Source organism: Saimiri boliviensis, chromosome 2 (genome assembly GCF_048565385.1).
Source record: "Saimiri boliviensis isolate mSaiBol1 chromosome 2, mSaiBol1.pri, whole genome shotgun sequence".
Classification (NCBI taxonomy): Eukaryota; Metazoa; Chordata; class Mammalia; order Primates; family Cebidae; genus Saimiri; species Saimiri boliviensis.
Window position 1 is genome coordinate 1,530,392 of NC_133450.1, and position 26,315 is coordinate 1,556,706.

Consider the following 26,315-nt stretch of genomic DNA (forward strand, 5'->3'; position numbering starts at 1 on the left):
TGAGGTGAGAGGATCACTTGAGCCTGGGAGGTCAAGGGCTGCAGTGAACTGTGATTATGCCACTGCATTTCAGCCTGGGTAGCAGAGTAAGAAACTTTTTCAGAAACTTAAAAAACTGATTTTCTCATATCTTTTTGACAGTGGACCATGTGCATAATAAGCAGAAAGAGGAATAAAAAGGGATCTTGCCTTTAAAGATCAGTTATGTCCAGCCTCCTAACACTGCACTGATCAGTACTACCAGAGTATTCAGGGAGTTGCTGTTTTTTTTTTTGTTGTTGTTGTTGTTTGTTTTTTTGACAGTGCTTTGTTCTTTAGCTATGGACAGAGCAACAGCAGAGACCCTCTGGGATGTTCAGGAGACAAGCCAAATGCCGGGGGGTTCTGGGGTCTGTGATGCCTGTAGCATGTGGCTTCTCTGGGACATAGCCTGGGGAGCCGGAGACCCCTTCTGTCCACAGGAATTCAGCTTTTTCACCCAGGGCAGGAATTCCAGCCTCTCTGGACAAGCCACACGGTCATAGTGGGGTCCATTCGCAGAACCCTGGAAAACACAGGCTCTGTGGTCTGAGTCACCCCTGGACCAGCTGCAGAGAGTGAATGGCTGAGTGATCTGTTGCGAGGGAGCTTGGGAGTTGCTATTTTTGCTGAAGTGGTGATTCTAATTGTCTGGCAGATTTTCAGGTACACCAGCGGCATGACCTAACCATCAGCCTGTATTATTACATAACCAACCTGTATTGCAGGACAGGTCATACTATTGACCAATTCTGACTCCCAGGGCAATATTGATTTGCTTTTGGTGGAAGAAAAGGAATGAAAATATTCTTGAAAATCAGTACATCAAAGAATATAACAAAGACCAAGGGAGCTAAAAATAAAAAAACAAAAAAAGACAAAAAACAGAAAAAAAGACAAAGCTAAGTTTATTTGCCAGGTAAGGAAGTATAGTAAGGAATTTACATTTGCCAGATACGGAAATATTGTAAGGAAATTTACTGAGTTGAGGAAGAAAAATCTCATTTTTAGTACTAGGAAGGAGCAGGGGTTAGGTTAGGGTTTGGGTAGTTATCCTAATTAAGGATTGAAAACCAGCATTCTGGATAGGATGGCATGATGAAATAAGTCCCATTCTAGTGAAACAGCACTTAGTTTTGGTATCTTGTAGACAAGTCCTGCTATAAATGGAAAAGTTTCCCATTACAAGAGTTTCTGGCCACTTTTCTTTTCTTTTTTTTTTTTTTTTGAGACGGAGTTTCGTTCTTGTTACCCAGGCTGGAGTGCAATGACGCGATCTCGGCTCACCGCAACCTCCGCCTCCTGGGTTCAGGCAATTCTCCTGCCTCAGCCTCCTGAGTAGCTGGGATTACAGGCACGCGCCACCACGCCCAGCTAGTTTTTTGTATTTTTAGTAGAGACGGGGTTTCACCATGTTGACCAGGATGGTCTCGATCTCTCGACCTCGTGATCCACCCGCCTCGGCCTCCCAAAGTGCTGGGATTACAGACTTGAGCCACCGCGCCCAGCTTCTGGCCACTTTTCTAAAGCTCATTCCATCTCTTATGAAGGTTTTGGACCTTGGACCTAACCAGTCCTCTTAAGGGCCCCTATTGGTGCAGTCTAATGTTGCATGGGCCCTTGGGTTGGCAGTGAACAGTTCTTACTCTAGATATACACTCCTAGAATATTTATAGCATGCCCGTGAATCTGTATATACTGGGTGTGGGGAACCCTGGCCTAGTGTGTCGAGTTAGAAAATGGCTTCCCTCCATGTATACCATTCTTCCCAGAGGGTATAGAATTGTAAGTATGAGGGTGTTTGATAAGTGTTGTATTTGTTACATTGTATACAATTTGGGATTTTTATATATTTCTAGATGGTTTCTTTAGATTTAAAGACTTAAAGTCTCATTTTATTCTTCAGTGAGCTCTTCAAAAGTGATTCACGTTCTCTTATGACTTTTTAGTTTAATAGAGAACGCTAGTTCAGGGACCACTGAGAAAGACTGCTAGATAATTTTGCTCCTTATGGCAAGGTCTTGCCGTGGACATCCCCAGATTTTTGAGTTTCTATTTGAAATGCATGGCACTCAACTACTTTTATTTCGTTGGAGAAAATGTATAACCTCAGATTTTCAGCACTATTTGTAGGTTGTCTTTTTCTTCTTTCTTGTTAACCTAAGTGCGCACATTTATTACCAGTATAACTTGAAATCCCAGTGGAGACGATTGCAGTGCTTTTAGGCAATCTCATTTCAGAAGATACAGCTCTTTAAAAACAAACCCGTTAAAGACAATCTCAGCTGAGCCACAGTTGTTTCTTGCAAACCAAGGAACGATGGGGGTGGTGAGCAAAATCCTCGGACTTACACACTCCATCTAAACAAACATGTTTGTGCTTGGCTAAGGACAGGCTGATTACCTCTTTTCTATAAATGATACATGAATGAATCCAACACAGTTCTTGGTAGCAGAGATTGAGGGTCTTTCTGCAGTTTGACTCAGATTTCATCTTCAGGATTATTTAATAACATTTCCAATGATCATGATTTATTTGCTTTCCAATTGAGTTTTTGACATGTCTATTTTCTGAGGCCAAAGAGAATTGACAATGTGATTTTTAAAAGGATTCATTTCACCATATAAATATGCAATTATATTGACCTTCCAAAAACCACCAAGACACAAAATGTTATTACAAAGTTTTAGCATATAGTAGAGTTAAAATGTGCTAGAATGTTAGCAAAGATTTTATTTTCCATTGCCTTTAAAATGTAACAAACTCTAATTAAATATAATTTGTAATATGTAAATAATACCTTGAAATAGCAAGATTCCGGCAGCTAGCCTATTGAATTTTGTACTCTGTAAGAAGCAAGAATTTTTGAGGATCATTTCATTTAGCTTTTCCTTATGACTTCCACTGTCCATATATGTCAAAGAAAGGGAGATGATCTTTCAGTAGTTTGCTAAAGAAATGAGATGCTTCATAAAACTGTTACATGGTTGGCCTTTTCACAAGTGAAATAAGAATTACAAAATGTTTGCTTGCTTTATTTTTATGGGACATGTACATATAATATTGCTATACAGAGTCAGTGCAGTCCTTAGAAACTTAACAGTTTTAGGAAATATGATAGTCAGGCATAGTTTTCTTTTTAAACTCATGAGTAAAATAATAACATATTTAAATGATAGTCTAGTTGTTTGGTATGAAGGGGAGAGATCACTGTTGGTCTCGACTTGCCCAGTCTCATAGGCATTGTTGTACTAGAAGAAAATCACATGTGGTTTTTACATGTCCAAGCTTAGTAAGTTTCATTAGGTAAAATAAAGGAGTTGGGCTGTATGGTGATTTTTGAATCAGCAAATGATAGAGTAGATGAGATTCCGGAAGTTATTCCAGACACCAGCCAGGTAGGAGTTGTAAATACAGTTATGCACTGAATGACAAAGTTTTGATCAAAGAGGACCACATAAGAGTATAATATTGTAGGTCAGGCGCAGTGGCTCACACCTGTAATCCCAGCACTTTGGGAGGCCGAGGTGTGCAGATCACCTGAGGTCAGGAGATGAGACCAGCCTGGCCAACATATGGTGAAACCCCATCTCTACTAAAAATACAAAAATTAGTGAATTGTGGGGGTGTGCACCTGTAGTCCCAGCTACTCTGGAGGCTGAGGCAGGAGAATCTCTTGGACCCGCGAGGTGGAGGTTGTAGTGAGCTGAGATGGTGCCATTGCACTCCAGCCTGGGCAACAGGGCGAGACTCCATCCAAAAAGAAAAAAAAAAAAGAACATATACCTTGTCTGTGTTTTATTTGTAGTTGTGTTTTACTTTATTTTTTTGAGGCAAGAATCTCACTCTGTTGCCCAGGCTGGAATGCAGTGGCTCAATCACTGCTCACTGCAGACTTCACCTTTCTGGCTTAAGCGATCCTCCCACCTCAGCCTCCCGAGTAGCTGGAACCACAGGCATGTGCTACCATGCCCAGCTAAGTTTTAAGACATTTTTGTAGAGGTGGGGTCTCCTTATGTTGCCCAGGTTGGCCTCAAACTGGGCTCAAGTGATCCTCTCACCTTCGTCTCCCAAAGTGTTGGAATTACAGGCATGAGCCACTGCCCCCAGCCTCTTATCTGTGTATAGATACACCAATACCATTGTTATTGCCTGCAGTATTTAGTACAGTAACGTGCTATATAGTTTTGTAGGTTAGGAGCCATAGGCTATATCACATAGCCTTTGGGTGTAGTAGGCTATATGATCTAGGTTTGTGAATATAGTCTACGATGTTTGCACAATTATTAAATCACCTAATGATGAATTTCTCAGAATGCATTCCTGTTGATAAGAGATGTGTAACTGTAATACAGCTTTTGTTTAAGGCATGATTTCTTTCAAATAAAAAAGTAGAAAATATGTAAAAATGTATTAAAAATTTCTTTTCAAATGCAACCATCTATGTGAAGGATGCCTATGTTTTTAAAATGAGAATTATATTTGCATTATAAAATATCCTTACTGTTTCAGAATTTATGTATATCATAAATCACTCTTTAAATTTTTCATTATGCTTATTAAATAATAAATAATATTCCATTTAGAAAACCAAAAAAGTATGTCTTCAAAATATTCTATGGGATATAGAGGGATTGAAAATGTTTCCAGAAAGAGGTTGTTCAGGACAAGAGAGGATGTTATTTTGGATGTCGGACCTTCTCTTAGGAGAGAGGTGGTATTTCTTTGGCCACAGTATGAGGAGGAGAGTTCTGCCAGGGTAGATATGTTCTGAAGGACTGTTTTAGTAAAGAACCTCAAGAGCGGGTACTTCTCCACCCCCCGCCCCCCCCACCCCCCCACCCGCCCACCGCCCACCTTAACCAACTTCCTGGGAAATATAGAACAAGTCTTAATTAATTAATTTTTATTTTTATTTTTTTACTTTTTTGAGATAGAGTTTTGCTCTTCTTCTCAGGCTGGAGTGCAATGGCACAGTCTCGGCTCACTGCAACCTCTGCCTCCCGGGGCCAAGCAAATCTCCTGTCTCAGCTTCCCAAGTAACAGTAGCTGGGATTACAGGCACCTGCCACCACGCCCAGCTAATTTTTATATTTTTAGTAGAGATGGGGTTTCACCATGTTTGTGAGGCTGGTCCCAAACTCCTGACCTCAGGCAATCTGCTCGTCTTGGCCTCCCAAAGTGCTGGGATTACAGGTAGAGCAGGTAGTATTCACATGAGAAGGAACTTGGAGAAAGGTCAGCTCTTCTCATAAATTTCCTTGTTTTCCCCATTTTCACTTTTTACTCTTCATTTAGCCACGTCATTAACTTGTTTGTTAAATATTTGTTGTGTGCCTTTGTTAGGTATGTGGTAATTTTTTTATTCATGTTCATTTATTTAGAAGAGCTTCAAGTTGTCTGACTTTTGTAAGTAAACTGTACATTTTCTTTTTTGTTATATGTGTTCACGAAAGTTGGAGGAGGCTTTTTTAAAATATATTCTGTTAAACTCATTTATTTTTATTATTACACTTGTTTTTGACTTACATTGGAGCTGATTGAATCCTTTTACTTCTGTATCTAAGTACTTAATCATTTTTTGATCATTTGGATCAAAGCGAGTTTAGTGGAAATAGAATTTTGTGATAGCTCTTAAGCCAACTGGCCACATTCTTGATTTCCCAAATCAGAGTCAGAAGTATAATTACTAAATTATATTGTTTTCCTTAGATATTCAGATAGTCACAGTCATTGGGATAGTAGATGGAAGTATTAACTTAGACATCTACAACAGCTAGTACAGCATGGAACTTCAGTGCTACACTGGCTTACTTTAACTACATTGAGGCCATCTGGTCAATTAGTGGGGCGTAGTGGCCAGCACAGAGGCTGTTAGGTTGTCAACTATAGGTTTGAATCTTTGCCACTTACTAGCTGACTGTGGCAAAGTTATTTTTAATATCAACATCATCAGTAAGTTAGGGATGATAGTATCTGCCAAGTTAGATGGTTGTGAAAATTAACAATTTAGATAAAGCACTTTGCACTCTGCCTGAGATGGTATATAGGTGTTCAATAAATGGTAGATACTGTAACTATTACTTACATTTTCTTTGTATATGTTTTCTGCTGAAATTCATGTTAGAGCTAAAAACCAAGATAATTTACATGATTTTTTAAATTTAAGATTAGTGAAACTTTAAAAGCTTTTCTTAAAGTTAAAATACACCATGGTCTTTAATTTTCTCCTCTTTTCTGAATTTTTACTCTAATATAAATACTAAAAAATCAGAATGGTTTTCCTTAATTTGTCCTTAGTAAGCACTTGTTTGAGATTTTGTCACCTTGTAGAATTTTTCATTAGTATATAGCACAGCAGGGTTTTGTTTTTTTGGTTTAAAGATTGATCTTAATGAGATAGTGTTGAAATTAGATAAGCTTCTCTTGCCACTATTTATTCCTTCCATCTTTATTTTTAACTTTTTTTTTTTTTTTTTGAGGCAAAGTCTTGCTCTGTCGCCAGGCTGGAGTGCAGTGGCGCCATCCCAGCCCGCTGCAACCTCTGCCTCCCGGGTTCAAGTGATTCTCCTGCCTCAGCCTCCTGAGTAGCTCGTACTACAGGCATGCATACGCCACCATACCCAGCTAATTTTTGTGTTTTTAGTAGAGACGGGGTTTCACCATGTTGGCCAGGATGGTCTTGTTCTCTTTATTTTTAATGTTTTAATCTCTGAAACTCCTACAGGATGAATGAAAGACAGTTTTTCTGTCAGAAAGGAAATAGCCTAAAAAGATTGTTCTATCACCATTTATAAGTTCAAAATTCTTATTATTGAAACTACATATTTGTCCCTCTTTCAACTACGTACTTGCTCCCATATGGATTTTATAAAGACTCTGTCACCACCATAGCGATATTCTGAGTAACTGGATTTTAATGTGACGTATATTTTATTGATGACTTTCAAAATAATTATCATACATTATTGAACATTTAATTATTAAGTTATAAAGATAACTTAGAAACTTTGATTTTACATTCTAGGTACATTTCTGTAATTAGAAATTTCTCTCATGGTATTCTATTTATAATTAATATACCAAGTAAAACTAATTAGAAGTATCTGAATCCCCTGGCAAAATCTGTAATTAGACATGCCATTTAGAATTGACTGACTCTTCTCATTCTTACCTTTTCCTGTCCATTTGAATTAATCACTGTGCTCTTCCTTTAGTGATACTTGTGTTCCTATCTAAGACACTGATTAGAGTTTAGTGATCACTGTTTGTGGTATGTTATGGAGACTTATTTTATAGAAAGTTTGCTTTTAAACTTTATTTAAAAACATTAAAAATACTTGAATTATATTCTCTATAAAGTATTCTATGGAGGATTTTTTTTTTTTTTTTTTTTTTTTTGCACGTGGTCAAGATATGCATTTATTTTATCAAGTCCTGAAGGCAAACACAGAGAATAGACAGACTTGACCGTTTTTTCTCTCTGGTACTTTAGCATCTGGATTTTTCTTGCCAGTCTGATCACTGATCATTATCTGCATAGTTTTAACAGCATGCCATTGACCCTGGGTAGTTGATAAACCTGATATGTCTTCATGAATTATCTTACCAAAGAATTAAAACCTGATAAGCTAGGCAGTGTCCTGTGCTTTGGCTTTGAAGAGGCAGGAGTGATATTCAAAGCATTTACCAGTAAGTACAAAATAGGCAACAACCAGTTAACCTGGCTGTAGCCCTGGATCAGGGTCTTGAAGAACTCCTTCATCCTTTATGCTGTGTCAGGCTTTCTTGCTTTACCTGCTGGGTTGTAGTGGTGGTGGGTAGATTGGGCCATCAGTAGGCACCTTAGGACTGGTGGAGTGTGAGGCATTGACACTTTACCAGACTACCTTACAGAAGTATTTTAGTACAGCCTATCAGGCTCTGTTGGTGTGTACCAGCTCAATATTAGCTTCGCCAAGAGGTGTTCAGTCATTGCCCTTAGAGAGCTTACTGTTCTCCAACTGTAAGAGACAGTTATAGTTTGAGAGGTACTTGATGTAAGTATATAAAACATGCATAGGGGAAGATTGCATACATCCTTTTTTGAAAAACCAGGGAGGACTTCTATGAGTAGAAATTTGCCAGACAGGTTTAAGGAGGAGATTCTAAACAAGCAGAGGGGAAAAATAACAATTTCAAACACATAGGGACATAAGAGAGCGTAGTGGATTCAGAGATCAACAATTAGGAGCAAGAGAAGGTGAAGCTTGTCTCTGACACTTGATTTTTAAATTGGATAAATACATATTAAAATCACATTTATGTTTTTGAAATTGCTCCATTTTTGATAGATGTGTCAGTTCATTCCTGCACTGCTATAAAGAAATACCTCGTACTGGGTAATTTATAAAGAAAAGAGGTTTAATTGACCGTGGTTCCTCAAGTTGTATAGGAAGCATAATGCTGGCCATCAGCTAGACTTCTGGGGAGGCCTCAGGAAACTTACAATCATGGCAGAAGGCCAAGGGTGAAGCAGGCATAAAGAGAGAGGAAGAAGGTGCTACACACTTTTAAACAACCAGATCTTGTGAGAACTATATCATGAGAACAGCACTAGGGGATAGGGCTAAATCATTAGAAACTGCCCTCATGATCCAATCACCTCCCACTAGGCCCCATTTCCAACATTGGGGATAATAATTTGACATGAGATTTGGGTGGGGACTTGAATCCAAACCATATCAGTAGAGAACTGCTAGCCTGTCTTGATACTTAGGTTCTTCAACTATATCTAAACTATTTTAGATACAGGGAAAGGGAGAATAGGAATTTGTTATAGTTGAGGGCTATACTAAACATTCATAGAGCAAGAGCGCAATTAAACCCTCGCTTCTGATTCACGGAGAGGCTTCTAATGAGCAAACACAGATTCAGACAGATTGAGGACAGTCGTTTTTTAATGACATAAAACTGTTGCCCATTAGGCTTTTTGGCTGACATCATGAAACTAATTTTGCTTAATGGCTATGGAGGCCTACAAATTCCAATGTGCAGAAAATGCGATAAATTACTGGCCTGTCAGATTCCTGTTGCCTGTCATCTTTTATCTGAATGGCAGCTTTTGTATCCACATTGTTAGGAGCAAGTATGTGGACCCCTTTAAGGTTATATTTGTACATGCTTGAATAATTCAATTCAGAGCCAACTAAATATAGCAAAATCAACAACAGTAGAGCAATGCATCTTCTTCTACTTGTGTAATTAGGGAACACGTCTATGGATATCTCTTCTCATATCAGATACCTCTTGAAATAGGTCAAGCTTTCATAGTAGTGTAAGTTCTGCTTTTATTGCCAGAGTTGATACCTAATACCTTTGAAATAGTGAAGTCATGGAGAGCAGAGAAAACATTTTCTCTATGACTGTTCAACTCAGTGAATGATTTTAAAGTACTCACTATGTGCTAGGAATTTTATATGAAGTATAAAGATGAATAAGTGGCAGTTTTCTTTTCTGTTTTGTTTTTATTTTTATTTATTTATTTATTTTTTTGGGACAGAGTCTCACTGTCTACCAGGCTGGAGTGCAGTGACATGATCTCGGCTCACTGCAACCTCTGCCTCGTTCAAGCGATTCTCCTGTCTCAGCCTCCTGAGAAGCTGGGATTACAGGCATGTGCCACTACACCTGGCTCATTTTTGTAGGTTTAGTAGAGACAGTGTTTCACCTTGTTGGCCAGGCTGGTCTTGAACTCCAGGCCTCAAGTAATCCACCTGTTTCAGCTTCCTAAATTGCTGGGATTACAGGCGTGAGCCACCGTGCTTAACTTCTGTTCATCATTTATATGGTTTCCTCCCTCAAGCTGTATTTAGAAAAAAAGGTCATGGTGGTGGTGGTATGTGTGTAGTGTTTCAACAAAGGTTACAGTAAACATCTGAGTTACATATTAATAGATTATTTGCTTCAAAGATGGTTTTGAAATAATTGTTTAAGTTTCTTGATGGCTTCACTTCTATAACACTTTCAATTAATGATCTTTGTCTTCTCTACTTTCTATTATACTGCATAACTAAAGGAAGAATATTTTCAGTGAAATGTATATCATGTTCCAATATCATTAATTCAACAGGTATTTAGATAGCATCTATAGGCTCAAGGTTTGGAGTGAACCAGAATGTGAAAGGTTGCAATCCGTAGAATAAAATTACTTAGTAAAAAGGAAACTAAAATAATGAAGTTTTTACTTTCAGCCCTTTTGGTTTGATTAATGGTATGAAAATAACAGAATTCAGCCTTAAAGCCACATAATTTATATTTGATTTTGCTGCCAGGCTGGAGTGGCAATGGCATGATCTTGGCTCACTGCAACCTCTGCCTCCCTGGTTCAAGCCATTCCCCTACCTCAGCCTCCCGAGTAGCTGGGACTATAGGTGCATGCCACGATGCCTGGCTAATATTTTGTATTTTAGTAGAGACAGGGTTTTACCATGTTGGTCTGTATCTCCTGATCTTGTGATCCACCTGCCGCGGCCTCCCAAATTACTGGGATTACAGGCATCAGCCACCACACCCAGCCTGATGTGTTGGAATTTTATGTTCACAAAAGTTACCTGAAAACGTATGCTGAAGTAGACTGTCTACTTTGAATATTGATTACCTGATTAGCATATTAAATCTATGGTTTTGGGTAGCATTCAAAATTATGGGACTTAAGAAATTAAGGGCATTCTCTGTGTCATCTCTTGGTTAGAGGCAAATCTAGGAAAGCAAAAAGATGAAAATTGCTACTATAACAGATTATCCCTTTCGTAACAGAAGTAAAATTTTCAGTGCCCCAAAGGAAATAGCACTCAAATATGAATTTTCTCAGCAAGGCAATTTACTTTCTGTAGAAAGGATGCTTCTCAGAAGCCTGATTGTCATGAAAGCACATTGAATAAAGAAAAGCAGAAGCTTTTATCCCTGGTGCACTGGGTCCTTATTGCTGTGTCCTATCTCCATTGGCTGGAGCTGGACTGCAAATCTAGACTGATCTCAATTGGCTAAAAACTTAAAACTTTCCTAAATAGATAAATGCGCAATGGAGAACAAAAAAAGGAAGGGGGTTGTTTATGGGAAACTAGGAGAATAATAGCATTTCCAAATAAGGAAGAGGCATAGGCTGTAAGCTGAGAAATGCCTGGGTGTGTTTAGACATGTCTGAGCAGCTATGGACCAGAACAAATAACTTGATTAAAGTACAAGAACATAGAATGCACTTATTCCCTTACTATACATAGGGCCTAACAAAGAGTTAACAGCAAAAAGCAAGGAAGCTTGGAGGAAGCTAGTTTTTAAAAGAGACTATTATTTCTAACGAGTATTATTTATTCTTTAACAAAAAGGGAAACTTTGAAGAGGAACTTTTTACTTTTCATGTAACTTTGCTCATTTCCACTGCCTGGAACATCCCTTTTTCTTTCGTCTGCTCTTTTTCATATCTTACTCAAAGACTTTCCAAAAGTGTTACCTAAACATTTTCCCCAGAGATGACATTATACTCCTTAGAATTTTATAATATTTTATTTATTACAACTTTCAAGATTTTTAAAACTTTTTTTGTGTGTACCTGAGCTATGTTTCCTATTGGATTATAAGCTTCCTGAAGGCATCATGTATGTCAAATTGGGCCATGACGGATGGAAGGAATTTGGACAGGAGGAAAAAAGAGGTCGTGTCCATAGGAAAGAAACCACATAGACCAAGTTCCATGGGACAAAACGGGTGCTTTTTCAGGAATGCTAGTAGATTGATGTACTTAGTTTAGAGAATATGTAAGTAGAGTAGAGGGAGATGAAGCTGGGAGAATAGGAAATGATCTTTGATGCTGAGTTAGTCAAATATGAAGGTTATCAGCACCTCACTTTTAGCTGATTAGTTGTGTGTAGCAAAGGCTCAGTGGAGAGTTGGAGGAGAGTGCATTTACTCTACTGTACATCTTTTTTTTAATTCCCAGATTACTTCACCAAAGGAAAAGGGAGCCAATGTTGTGAGATAAAATGTGCTTTTGACCCAGGTTATAGTAAACCTGGAAGACAGAAACCTATGGGCCATAGTTAGTACCTTTGCAATATCATGGGGAGGAAAGATGGTCTTAGTGCCTCCTTCCAGTTCTACTATACTGTGATGCCTGTAATCCCAGCACTTTGGGAGGCCAAAGTGGTTGGTGGATCATGAGGTCAGGAGATTGAGACCATCCTGGCCAACATGGTGAAACCCTGTCTCTACTAAAAATACAAATATTACCCAGGCGTGGTGGCATGCATTTGTTTTTTTGTTTTTTTTTTGTCTGGAATTTTCTTTTTTTTTTTAATTACATTTTAGGTTTTGGGGTACATGTGATGAACATGCAAGATTGTTGCATAGGTACACACATGGCAGTGTGGTTTGCTGCCTTCCGTCCCCTCACCTGTATCTGTCATTTCTCCCCATGCTATCTCTTCCCACCTCCCCACCCCCCCACCCCTCCCCCATTTCCCCCCAACGGACCCCAGTGTGTAGTGCTCCCCTCCCTGTGTCCATGTGTTCTCATTGTTCAACACCCGCCTATGAGTGAGAATATACGGTGTTTGATTTTCTGCTCTTGTGTCAGTTTGCTGAGAATGATGGTTTCCAGGTTCATCCATGTCCCTACAAAGGACGTGAACTCATCGTTTTTGATGGCTGCGTAATATTCCATGGTGTATATGTACCACATTTTCCCTGTCCAGTCTATCATCGTTGGGCATTTGGGTTGGTTCCAGGTCTTTGCTATTGTAAACAGTGCTGCAATGAACATTTGTGTGCACGTGTCCTTGTAGTAGAATGATTTATAATCCTTTGGATATATACCCAGTAATGGGATTGCTGGGTCAAATGGGATTTCTATTTTTAGGTCCTTGAGGAATCGCCACACTGTCTTCCACAATGGTTGAATTAATTTACATTCCCACCAACAGTGTAAAAGTGTTCCTATTTCTCCACATTCTCTCCAGCATCTGTTGTTTCCAGATTTTTGAATGATCGCCATTCTGACTGGTGTGAGATGGTATCTCAATGTGGTTTTGATTTGCATTTCTCTGATGACCAGTGATGATGAGCATTTTTTCATATGTTTGTTGGCCTCCTGTCTGTCTTCTTTTGTAAAGTATCTGTTCATATCCTTCGCCCATTTTTGAATGGGCTTGTTTGTTTTTTTCTTGTAGATCTGCTTTAGTTCTTTGTAAATTCTGGATATCAGCCCCTTGTCAGATGGGTAGGCTGCAAAAATTTTTTCCCATTCTGTTGGTGGTGGCATGCATTTGTAATCCCAACTACTTGGGAGGCTGAGGCAGAAGAATGGCTTGAACCTAGAAGGTGGAGGTTGCAGTGAGCTGTGATCGCGCCACTGCACTTCAGCCTGGAAGCAGCGTGAGACTCCATCTCAAAAAAAAAAAAAAAAATCTGAATTACATTCTTCTATATATGTTCTTTCTCTTTTGTTTCATGTGTATTCCCTATAATGGAGTAGTTATGTCAGATATTTCTGTCATGAGAAGTTAGTATATACAGTCTTAATCCCTTGTCCCCAGTATCTTGAATTGCTACACTCACTTCTGAACACAAAACAAATATTTTCTAGCTATATTTTTACTTGTAATTACAGTTTAATATGTGTCCAAAATTTCGATTTGTACATTTTTCTATAAATTTTTAGAGTTTTAAACACTCAGTGTTTTAAAAAATTAAGTTTTTACAACTGTAAAATTTTTAAGTAAATTTTTAATTTTTTAAGTAAATAAATTCTCAAAACTTATAACATTTTTAAATGAATAGTTACCAATATAGATTTTTATAAACACATTTACACATTGTGATACATTCAAAATATATGTTATATATTACACGTTAAACACTGTAGAAAATGTAAGCTTATTTTCAGGAAGATTAGGTAAACAAATAATTATTAATGCAAACAGTTTTTGTAGTCACCACTTACCTGCCATTTGCCAGTGTAAAGATTATAAAAAGTTGTGGTTTACAGAGGATTGTTAATGTTTCCATAGTCACTGGCAATAGTGATCCCATGACAGGCCCATCTAGCTGAACCCTGGAGAAACATACCTAAGTTGGGAGGTATCCCTCTACCACTTAGAATGCTGTTTGTACATGGAGGCATGTAATAAATATTGAATGAATAAATTATTAAAACCTCAAGCTTATTCTAGGCATAAACTCTGGTTCCCATTAAAATACCACCAAATAAGCATAAAAATATATACTTAGAGTATTTTGAAAGTATGTAACTTAAGGAAAAATTAAAATTACCTATATAATACTTACGCAAAACAAAGTATTATTCACATTGTATGATTGTATGTATTTCTAGTCTTTCCTATGCAAATTTATGTGTTATGTAATTCAAATTACCAGGTAGATCAGCATTTTCCTGTCATTAAACATTTTCATTTTACTTTTAAAATACACTTTAGTAAAATGATTTATGTGCAGTACAGTTTGAGGGGTTTTGATTAATGTCTATATCCTGTTGACAACCACCATAATCAAGATATACAACATTTTAATCATTCTTAAACGCTTCTCTTAAGCCCCTTTGCAGTCAATTCTTTGATACAACCTTCGGTTCCTGCACTAACTCATCTGCTTTCTGTCACTGGAGATTAGTTTTACCTGTTCTAGAGTCATATACATGAAAAAATTGATGAGACACTACAGAGACTTCTTGTGTATGCCCTTTACACAGTTTCCTCTGTTAGACGTCAAGTGTCTTTGATAAGCAGTTTTAATGATTGCTTAATATTCTAGCTTATTTAGCAAACGTACGTACCTTTAGTTTGCTTCTAGCTCTTTTTTTTGCGATGGAGTCTCACTCTGTCACCAGGCTGGAGTGCAGTGGTGCAATCTTGGCTCACTGCAAACTCCACCTCCTTGGTTCAAGCGATTCCCCTGCCTCAGCCTCCTGAGTAGCTGGGAATACAGGCGCACCACCATGTCCAGCTACTTTTTCGTATTTTAGTAGAGTTAGGGTTTCACTAAGTGGGGCAGGATGGTCTTGATCTGCTGACCTCATGATCTGCCCACCTTTGGCCTTCCAAAGTACAGGGATTACAGACATGAGCCACCACACTTGGCCTTTCTGGTTCTTTAGAGTCATAAATGAGCTATGTATAAATCTGTTCGAATTTTTGATTATTTAGGACAGATTGCTAGAAGTTACTGGATCAAAGGTTTTGAACTTTTTTTGAGATGGAGTGTCATCTCACTCTGTTGCCCAGGCTGGAGTACCGTGGCACAATCAGGTTACTGCAGCCTTCTCCTCCTGGGTTCAAGCAGTTCTCCTTCCTCAGCCTCCCAAGTAGCTGAGACTACAGGCACTCACCACTAAGTCTGGCTAATTTTTGTATTTTTAGTAGAGATGGGGGTTTCACCATCTTGGCCAGGCTGGTCTTGAACTACTGACCTCGTGATCTACCCACCTTGGCCTTCCAAAGTACAGGGATTACAGGCGTCAGCCACTGCACCCAGGCAGGATTTGAACTTTTTAAGCTTCTTGTTGCACATTGCAAAATTGCTTTCAGAAAGATTTTAACAATTGCTGGGCATGTGGATCTTACCTTTAATCCCAGCTTTGGGAAGCTGAGGGGTGTGGATTGCTTGAGCCCAGGAGTTCGAGACCAGTTTGGGTGGGCAACATGGCAAAACCCCATCTCTACAAAAAACAGAAAAATTAGCAGGGCTTGGTGGTGGTGGGCACCTGAGTACTCAGCTACTTCCATCCCAGCTACTCAGGATGCTGAGGTAGAAGGATTTTGCTTGAGCCTGGGAGGTCTAGGCTGCAGTAAGCTGTGATTGCGCCTCTGTACTCCAGCCTAGGTGATGATAGCAAGATCCTGTCTCAAAAAAAAAAAAAAAAAAAAAAACCAAATTTGCCAATTTAAGTTCCTATGAACACTGTGCAAAAATGCCTATTATGTTACGTTATTATATATCATTATATTACATCATCACTTGTAGCTGTCAATATAGCCTAGATTGTGCTGTAGTAACAATCTTAAATATCTCAGTCACATAATACAACAAAGTTTATTTCCTGCTCATGTTACATGTCTAATACATATCAGCAGGGTTTCTTTTCTCTTCAGAGCCACTTAGTGAACTCCATAATGATTGCAGTAGCTGGAAGGTCTGTAAATTGTGTACTTGGTCCTAAAGCTTACACCTTGAAATGTCTAACATCACATCTATGTACATTTCAGTGGCTAAAGCAAGTCGTGTGCCCACACCTAAGTTGAAAGAGGGCAATGAGGTCCAGTCTTACCATGAGTCTGGTAAGGAGAAGAACTGGAAAAGCGTTAATGACTATAATCTTATTTTAAAAACAGTATTAATTTCATTGATCAAAGATGGTCTCTCATTTTAATTTGATTTTCTTTGCCAATGTAGAGAACATTTTTATACTTAGACATTGGTTTTATTTAATTTACTCATTTGCTTAAGTTATAAACATGTGGTATTGGTTTACTTTTACATTTCCAGATTTTTAAATTCTGTATTTTCTATGAGGATGGGTAATCATGATACAGCGAGTGTAAACTTAAGAAAATACTTTCTTTTGAATTATTGAGTTGATGAAGGAAATTGATATTTTTCTGCTATTAATGTAGTATATGTTTTGATACCCTTTTTTTTGTCTTTTTTTTTGAGACGGAGTCTCGTTCTATTGCCCATGCTGGAGTGCGGTGGCGTGACCTCGGCTCACTGCAACCGAGGGTTCAAGCAATTCTTCTGCCTCAGCCTCCCGAGTAGCTGGGACTACAGGCGTGTGCCACCACACTTGGCTAATTTTTTTGTATTTTTAGTAGAGATAGGGTTTCACCATGTTGGCCAGGCTGCTCTCGAATTCCTGACCTCAGGTTATCTGTCTGCTTTAGCCTTCCGGAAGTACCGGGATTACAGACATGAGCCACCATGTCCAGCCTGTTTTGATATACTTTTAATATCAACATTAATCAAAGGCAATAGAAAATCCAGGAGAATTTCTTAATTCTTGACATTCTACAGATACCTAAAGAACAACTTGAACATAAAAATTTAGTAGGTAAATGATCAAGTTAGGGTTTTATTGAAAGAATTAAATTTCCTACTCAGATTCAACCATATTGACCATGTCTTTTTCTGTTTGTTTTTTTTAATTCAGGTATCTGCCCAAACTGGAGCTTATGCTGTAGTCATTTCTTTGTGGTTTATCTAAAAACCAAAGGTGAGACAATTTATGAATACATTTGCCTTTTAATACATATTTTATAATGAGAAAGAATTGTTTCTGACAAAATTTAAGGCAATACCAAATGTGTTTTCTTCTGAGTGTTTTAATAGGAAATAAGTATTTATTATAAAACTACATATATAGTATGCTTACTTTTACTTTATAAGACATTTGAAATAAATGAAACTTGTTCTAGGGATAAAATATTTTAGGGTGAATTTTTTCATTATTGTTAATACTCAAAAGATGAAATTCATACTACTATTCTCTGATACACTTGAGAATATATTGGCATTATAGTGTCACATTCTTGAAGACAGATTTTCTGTTAGTTAAGTCATAGATGAAAACAACCGCTAGCTATTTTAATGGGTCAGTTATTAAGAGTTTTCTACCACTGTGCTCTCTTGGACTTGACGACTTTCTGTAGTTCCCTGTTTGGGAGCCCATGTAATAAGGATATATACACATCAGTATGTTAATAGTTGGCTTCTATAGAAAGCTTTCTTTTTATAGAAAGCTTCTATAGATAGCATTCCACTCTAAAGATAGGATCTTAGCCCTTTCCTGTTTCTTACCTGTCTTGGTTCAAGTCTTCTTCTTGTTAAAATTTTTCTGAATGGACCATTGTAAGTCTCTCATCTCATCTTTCCGCCTTGAGTCTGACTGCTCTCAAAGGCATTTTTATCATTGTCAACAGATTTTTTTTTTCTTTAAAGGACCTAAAAATAGAAATCCCATTTGACCCAGCAATCCCATTACTGGGTATATATCCAAAGGATTATAAATCATTCTACTACAAGGACACGTGCACACGAATGTTCATTGCAGCACTGTTTACAATAGCAAAGACCTGGAACCAACCCAAATGCCCAACGATGATAGACTGGATAGGGAAAATGTGGTACATATACACCATGGAATATTATGCAGCCATCAAAAACGATGAGTTCACGTCCTTTATAGGGACATGGATGAACCTGGAAACCATCATTCTCAGCAAACTGACACAAGAGCAGAAAATCAAACACCGTATATTCTCGCTCATAGGCGGGTGTTGAACAATGAGAACACATGGACACAGGGAGGGGAGCACTACACACTGGGGTCTGTTGGGGGGAAATGGGGGAGGGGCGGGGGGTGGGGAGGTGGGAAGAGATAGCATGGGGAGAAATGACAGATACAGGTGAGGGGATGGAAGGCAGCAAAGCACACTGCCATGTGTGTACCTATGCAACAATCTTGCATGTTCATCACATGTACCCCAAAACCTAAAATGCAATAAAAAAAAAAAAGAAAAAAAAAAAAAATGTCAGCATGTCATTCTACTACTGTATGTTCTTTAGTATCTACATTCCTTAAGGATTGTTTTACAAACTCCCTTACCAAACAATAGTGCTCTAAATATGATACAAACACGGACATCATGTATTCATATCATATCTTTACTGAGAAATAATTCCCATGCTATAAATTCCACCCATTTAAAGTGTAAAATTTAATTGTTTTTATTATATTTACAGAGATGTGCAACCATTACTACAATCTAGTTTTGGAATATTTTCATCACTCTTTTTGAGATGGAATCACTCTTTTACCCAGGCTGGAGTGCAGTGACACAATCTTGGCTCACTGCAGCCTCTGCCTCCCAGGTTCAAGTGATTATCCTGCCTCAGCCTCCTGAGGAGCTGGGATTACAGATATATGCCACCATGCCTGGCTAATTTTTGTATTTTTAGTAGAAACAGGGTTTCCCCATGTTGTCCAGGCTCGTCTCAACCTCCTGACCTCAAGTGGTCCTCCCACCTCAGCCTCATTGCTGGGATTACAGGTGTGAGCCACCTGCCTGGCCTTTCATCATTCTTGAAAATACTCATTAGCAGTCTCCACTCATTCCTCCCTCCCTTTAGCTACTAATTTACTGTCTGCCTATTCTGTACATTTTAAATGGAGTTGCACAGTGTGTTGTCTTTTGTGACTAATTTCTTTCATTTAGCATAAAGTTTTTGAGCTTCATCCATGTTGTAGCGTGGATGAACCTTGATTCCTTTTTATGGCTGAAAAATATTCCTTTGTCTGTGTCAGTAGCTGATCTGGGAACACAGAGCTGAGTGACTTTAGTCACTTACTGAATTAGGATAAGCAAGACGTTAAACCTGAGAAAATGCAGGCTCCCTCCTGTCAAGTGGATCGGCACAGAGGTGGGGGTTCTGCAGTGCTGAGGGACCCCAGCAAAAGGTTCCCGCTGTTTTATAGATCTAGGGTGGGCTGGAGGGCGAGGTGCAAAGGCTGGGAGTGGAGGAAGGTACTGAGTCAGAGTAGAGGAGAGTGTTTTCAGTGTTTCCCCTTGGTTGAGGAGGCCCCTGCAGAGTTGCCTAAGGAAGGGCCTCAGTTGAAGGCCACAGAGACTTACCTCAAAGGTACCTGGGCTAGGAATGTAAATCTGGTCATTTAGGGATACCTGAGTCTTGACTGCAGCTTGCTTTAGAGATCACGATGCACTGGGTGTGCGCCAAATCTGGTGTGGGGAGGCAGTTTTCTCCTGTGAAGCCTGCCAGGGAAAGACATGTCATTGTTTATGATTAAGTTAAAAAAAGTGGCTGAGTGTGATGGCTTGCACCTGTAGTCCCAGCACTTTGGGAGGCTGAGGCGGGTGGATCACCTGAGGTCAGGAGTTCAAGACCAGCTTGGCCAACATGGTGAAACCTTGTCTCTACTAAAAATACAAAATTTAGCAGAACGTGGTGGTGAGTGCCTGTAATCCCAGCTACTTGGGAGGCTGAAACAGGAGAATCACTTGAACCCTGGAAACAGAGGTTGCACTGAGCTGAGATCATGCCATTGCACTCCAGCCTGGGTGGCAAGAGGGAAACTCTGTCTCCAAAAAAAAAAAAAAAGGTCACACCTGTTTATTTTTTATTTTTTTCATCCACAGTATCTATATGCCATGTTTCATATATTTATTCATCAGTTGTTGGACATTTGGGTTGTCTCCACTTTTTTGGCTATTATGAAAAGTCTACTGGGAACACTTACTTGTATATAAGTTTTTATGTGGACATGTTTTCATGTGTCTTGAATATAGACTTAAGAGTAGAATGGCTAGGTCATGTAGTAACTCTGTGTTTAACATTTTGTGAAACTACCAAACTATTTTCTTAAAAGACTGAATCTTTTTACATTCCTACTAACAATGTATGAAGATTTTAATTTCTCTATATCCTTGTCAGTACTTGACATTGTCTGGGCTTGTTTGGTTTAATATAGCCACTCAGTAGATGTGAAGTGGTATATGGTGGTTTTGATTTTTATTTCCCTAGTAACTTATGATGAATATTTTTTTATATGCTTATTGGCCATTTGAACATTTTTTTAGTTTTTAATTGACAAATAATTATACATATTCATAGGTACATAGTGATGTTTTAATACACATATGTTAGTGATCCGATGTTATTAGCATATCCATCATCTCAGACATTTGTCATTTCTTTGTGTTGGAAATGTTCAATATCCTTTTCCTAGCTATTTGAAACTACATATTACTGTTAACTGTAGTCATCTTACTGTGGTATAGAACACTAGAACTTATTCCTTCTATCTAGTGGTAATTTTTTATTCTTTAGCAAATTGTTCCCTGTTCCTGCCTCCCCACTACCAATGAGTGAGAACATGCAGTGTTTATTTAACTTTTTGTTCCTGGTCTGCTTTACTCAGCCTAATGTCCCAGTCTCATCCATGTTGCTGCAAATGACAGGATTTTTTTTTTCATGACTAAACAGTATTCTCTGGTATCTACCAGGTTTTCTTTATCCATTCATCCTTTGTTGGACATCTAGGTTGATTCCATATCTTGGCTATTGTCAGTAGTGCTACAGTAAACATGGAGGTGCAGATGTCTCTTTGATACGATTGTCTTGTCTTTGGATAAATTCCCTGTAGTGGAATTGCTGGATCATATGATAGCTCTATTTGTAGTTTTTTGAGGAACCTCCATACTTTCTCCATAGTGATTGTATTAGTTTACATTTTTATCAACAGTATATGAGTTCCTTTTTCTCTGCGTCCTCACCAGTATTTGTTATTTTTTGTCTTTTTGTTAATAGCTGCTATGTTATTTGGGTTGAGATTATACCTCATTGTGGTTTTTATTTGTATTTCCTTGATGATTAGCGATGTGGAACATTTTTCATTTTTGTTTGTTTGTTTGTTTTTTTCTTTTTTGAGACAGGGTCTGGCTCTGTCCCTACGCTGGAGTGCAGTGGCATGATTATAGCTCACTGCAGCCTCAAACTCCTGGGCTCAATCAATCCTGCTGCCTCAGCCTCTCAAGTAGACAGGACTGTAGGTATGTACCACAATCGCTAATTTTTAAAAATTTTTTGCAGAGATGGATTCTCATTATGTTGCCCAGCCTGGTGTATGTCTTTTTTTTTTTTTTGAAAAATGTCTCTTCATATCATTTGCTAATTTTTAAATCAATTTTTTTTTTTTTTTTTTGCTTTCATTTTTTGTCCTTATCTATTCTGGATATTAGTCTCCTATGGGACAAGTAGTTTGCAAATATTTTCTCCCATTCTGCAGGCTATCTTTTCACTCTGTTGATTTTATCATTTGCTGTGCAGAAGTTAATTTGATGTAATTCTGTTTGTTTGTTTTGCTTTAGTTGCCTGTGCTTTTCAGGTCTTATCATAAGATCTTTTCCCAGATCAGTGTCCTGGAGCATTTTCCTCTATGTCTTCTTCTTCTAGTGGTTTGATTGTTTCAGGTCTTTGATCCATTTGTGAGTTGATTTTTGTGCAGGGTGAGAGTTAGGGGCTTTAAAGACATTTTTATTTTCATCCTTTGCCATTTTAAAATTAGGTTATTGTACATATATATTTATTTATATTACATATAATATAAATGTATATTTACATTAAATAGAAATACACTTGTCCCTTGGTATATTCAGGGAATTGGTTTCAGGACCCCTGCTTATACCAAAATTCACACATAGTCAAGTCCTGCATTAGGCCCTACTAACCCACCTATAAGAAAAGTCAGTCCTCTGTATAGGTGGGTGTCACATCCCATGAATATTGTATTTTTTATTCATGTATGCTTGAAAAAAATCTGCATATAAATGGACCTACACAGTTCAAACCTGTGTTATTCAAGGGTCAACTTATGTGTATATATAGAGTGGCTAGATGCAAATCTCTTATGAGAAATGATTTACAAATATTTTCTCCTATTCTGTGGGTCTTTTCACTTTTTGATATTGTCCTTTGAAGCACAAGAGTCTTTATTTACTTATTCATTTATTTTTTGGTACTTTTGGTATTGTATCTAAGAAACAATTGCCTAATTCAGGGTTCTGGGAAATACTCATATTTTCTTCTAAGAATTTTATTGTTTTACCTCTTGTTTTTAGGTCTGTGACCCATTCATTCTCATTTAATTTTTATAAATGGTATAATTAGGGTTTCAACTTCATTCATTTGTAAGTAGATACCCAGTTGTCTCAGACTATTGGATTATCTTCACATCCTTGAAGAAAACCAATTGCCTATAAATGTAGGGGTTTATTTCTGGACTTTCAATTCTGTTCCATTGATTTGTCTCTTCTTATGTCAGTACCGCATTGTCCTGATTGCTATAGTTTTGTGATATGTTTGGAAATTGGGAAGTGTAAGTTCTTTCAACTTATTCAAGACTGTTTTGGCTCTTCTGGATTGCTTACGTTTCCATATGACTTTTTGGATTAGATTGTTAATTTTTACCAAAAAAATCCAGCTAGATTTTGATTGTGGTGAATCTGAGGCAGGAATCTTTAAATCAGTTTGGGGACTTCACAATCAGTCATCTGATTCATAAACACTGGATGACTTTCCATTTATTTACATCTTCTTTAATTTCTTTCAGTGTTTTATAATTTCCAGTGTATTATATATTATATAATTTTCACTATATTTTCAGGATGTGTATTTATAATTCTTTTGTTAAATTTATTCCTAAATATTTTGTTAATAGTATCATAAATGAAAATTTTTTTCTAATTTCATTTTTGTATTATTCATTGCTCATATGTAGAAATATAATTGATTTTTGTGTCACACAACCTTGCTGAACTTACTTGTTAATTGTAATAGTTGTTCATAGATTACGTAGCATTTTTTAATATGTGAGATCACGTCATCATATCCTAGTGATGGTTTTACTTCTTTTCTGATCTAGATGCCTTTCACGTCTCTAAGTGCTCTGGCTGAAGCCATTTTTCGTTTTTTGTTTTGTTTTGTTTTTGTTTTTGTTTTTTTTTTTGAGACAGGGTTTTACTCTGTTGCCCAGGCTGGAGTCTAGTGGTATGAACATGGCTCACTGCAGCCTTGACTTCCTGAGCCCAGGTGAACCTCCCACTTCTGCCCCTCAAGTAGCTGGGACTACAGGCAGGCACTACCAAACCCAACTAATTTTTTTATTTTTTGATAGAGACGGGGTTTTGCCATGTTGCTCAGGCTGGTCACGAACTCCTGGGCTCAAGTGATCCCCCACCTCAGCCTCCCAAAGTGTTGAGATTATACATGGGAGCCACTGTACCCAGTCTTTGTCTCGCTTCTGATATTAGGGTGAAAGCATTTAGTCTTTCAGGATTAACTATGATGTTAGCTTTGGGTATTTCATAACTGCCCTTTATCTGGTTTAGGAAGTTCTATTTTAGTCATTTTTTTAAAAATGTTTTTGTCAGAAAGTATATGAGATAATGCTTATTGAGATCTTTTTGTATATGCCAGACCCTATATGCCAAGTGTTTTATATTTAGCGTTTCATGTAAGCTTCACAACAGTCCTGTGAGGTAAAGACTGTTATTTTATCCTCAGATAGAAAGGTACACTCAGATTGTTTGATTCCAGAATTTGTGTGTTCAATCACCCGTTAAAATTTTTGCACAAACCATGCTGATGTATACGTTACTCTGTACCTGCTAGTTTCCTCCTTTGTATGGGGAAGTGCTCTCCCACTTCCCGATACAAAGTTGACTCTAACCTTAGTCGCTGCACTTTGTACTTTGTCACTGTGTTGTGATTGTTTGTATTTGTTTCTCTCATTTTAGAAACTGCTTCTTGAAGTCAGGGACTCTGTCATTTTCATCTTTGAATTCCCCCAGTTTACAGTGGAGAGCCCAGAGAGAGAAATGTCACAGAAGCAGGGAGATTAGAGTGTTTCAGAAAGGGTGGCACTGGTCATTAGTGTCAGGTGCTACAGAAAAAGTCCAGTAAAGTTTACAACGTGACTTTGGGTGTTTTTTTTGTGGCAGTGGAGACAGGATTCTGGTGTGTTGAGCACTGAATGGAAGATGATGAAGAGACTGTCAAAAAGTATGGACTATTCTTGTGAGGAGTTTAGCTGTGAATGGAAAGAATGAGTTTAGGGTGCTAGATAGAGGGGAACATAGGGTACTTTTTAATATAGGATAGTGTTGAACATGCATATATACAGAGGTAGGGGAAAAGAGAAACAGGTAAGAGCAAAATTGTGTAAGTAGAGAGAGAGAGAGAGAGGAGAATAATCTAACAGGCTCCTTGTAGAAATGGCAGATTGCATGATAGAACACATGATAAAACGCAAGATTTGCTAGGAATGGCTTCTTTCTTCTGACGGTAGGAGGTGCCCATGAATGTAGCTAGTGACAGATTTGTGGGTGTGAATTAGGAAATACAGGGAGTTTTCATTTCCTCTGAAGCAGAAGACAAGGGCCTTGGCTTGTCAGTGTGGTGGGCAATATTGTGGAAAAAGGCCAACAAGGCTGAATATGGGATTTGAGGGAGTGGTAATGCTTTAGGATAACTACTGTGGGGCATGGGAGAGTTTGCTTACTAGAAATTGAAAAAGGTTATGAGGGCCCCTTTCTCTCCTTCTATATAATTTGAAAAAATAGAAAAGGTATGTGGTCAGAAATTTAGATAGTATAAAAGGATTCATAGATAGTACAAAAGTAAGTATTTCACCTTAGATCCTCTGTCTGTATTTTCAGAAGAAACTAACATTAGCAGTTTACTTTTAAATTAGTTTTGCAAACATACATATACATAAATATCTATGGAGTTTGTTTCGATCTGTGAGAATTTACTGTTCTACTTTTGCTTTTTTTTTTTTTTTTTTTTAAGACAGGGTGGTGGCTCGTGCCTGTAATCCCAACACTTCGGGAGACTAAGGTGGATAGATGACTTAATGTCAGGAGTTAAAGACCAGCCTTGGCCAACATAGTGAAACCCCATCTCTACTAAAAATACAAAAATTAGCTGGTCGTAGTGACACACACCTCTAGTCCCAGCTACTCGGGAGGCTGAGGCACAAGAATCACTTGCATCTTTGGAGGCAGAGGTTGCAGTGAACCAAGATTGTGCCACTGCATTCCAGCCTGGGTAATAGAGCAAGACTCTGTCTCATTTAAAAAAAAAAAAAAAAAAAAAAAAAGACAGTGTCTTACTCTGTCTTCCAGGCTGAAGAGCAGTGGTGTGATCACAGCTCACTACAGCTTCGTATGCCTGGTCTTGCGTGATCCTCCCACTTCACCTCCCAAGTAACTGGGACCACAGGCATGTGCCACCATGTGCTGCTAATGTATGTTTTATTTTTTTTAGAGACTGGGTCTTCTTAAGTTGTCAAGGCTTGTCTTGAACTCCTGGGCTCAGGTAATCCTGCCATTTCAGCCTTCCATAGTACTGGGAGTATAGGTGTGAGCCACTGGACCCAACCTCCTTTTTGCTTCTTAAACTTACTTCTGTATCTTGGAAAATTTTCCGTATATATAATTCTACTTTATTTGTGTTTATAACCACAGGATATTTTGTGTGTGGTTATAGTATAATTTATGTAACCAACATTTAGGTGAATTCTGTCTTTACTCCTGTAAAACTCATGTTGAATAAGTGAATTCCTGCTTTTAAAACTACAAAATCATTATGGTACCTTAATTCTGTGCCTTAATTTTGGATTTCTATATATGCGTACCTTGAAATAAACTATAATATGTATAAAAACTGGGTT

The 26,315-nt window shown here is 38.0% G+C and overlaps 1 protein-coding gene across 14 annotated transcripts in view; it reads left to right on the plus strand.

The window, feature by feature from the left end:
- The window catches only part of PEAK1 (pseudopodium enriched atypical kinase 1), a 300,593-nt gene that overhangs the window by 36,774 nt on the left and 237,504 nt on the right, over positions 1-26,315 (plus strand). For 7 of the 14 annotated variants that reach the window (XM_074392605.1, XM_074392607.1, XM_074392610.1 and 4 more), the window contains exons 2-3: positions 17,217-17,279; positions 21,517-21,633. The exons of 1 other annotated variant lie outside the window; for it this stretch is intronic. The gene's annotated coding sequence lies outside the window, so the exon portion shown is untranslated. Of the gene's footprint in view, positions 1-13,809; positions 16,348-17,216; positions 17,280-21,516; positions 21,634-25,909; positions 25,961-26,315 lie in introns of those variants that run through there. 6 more of the 14 variants (XM_074392613.1, XM_074392616.1, XM_074392604.1 and 3 more) reach the window with 5 other exon arrangements.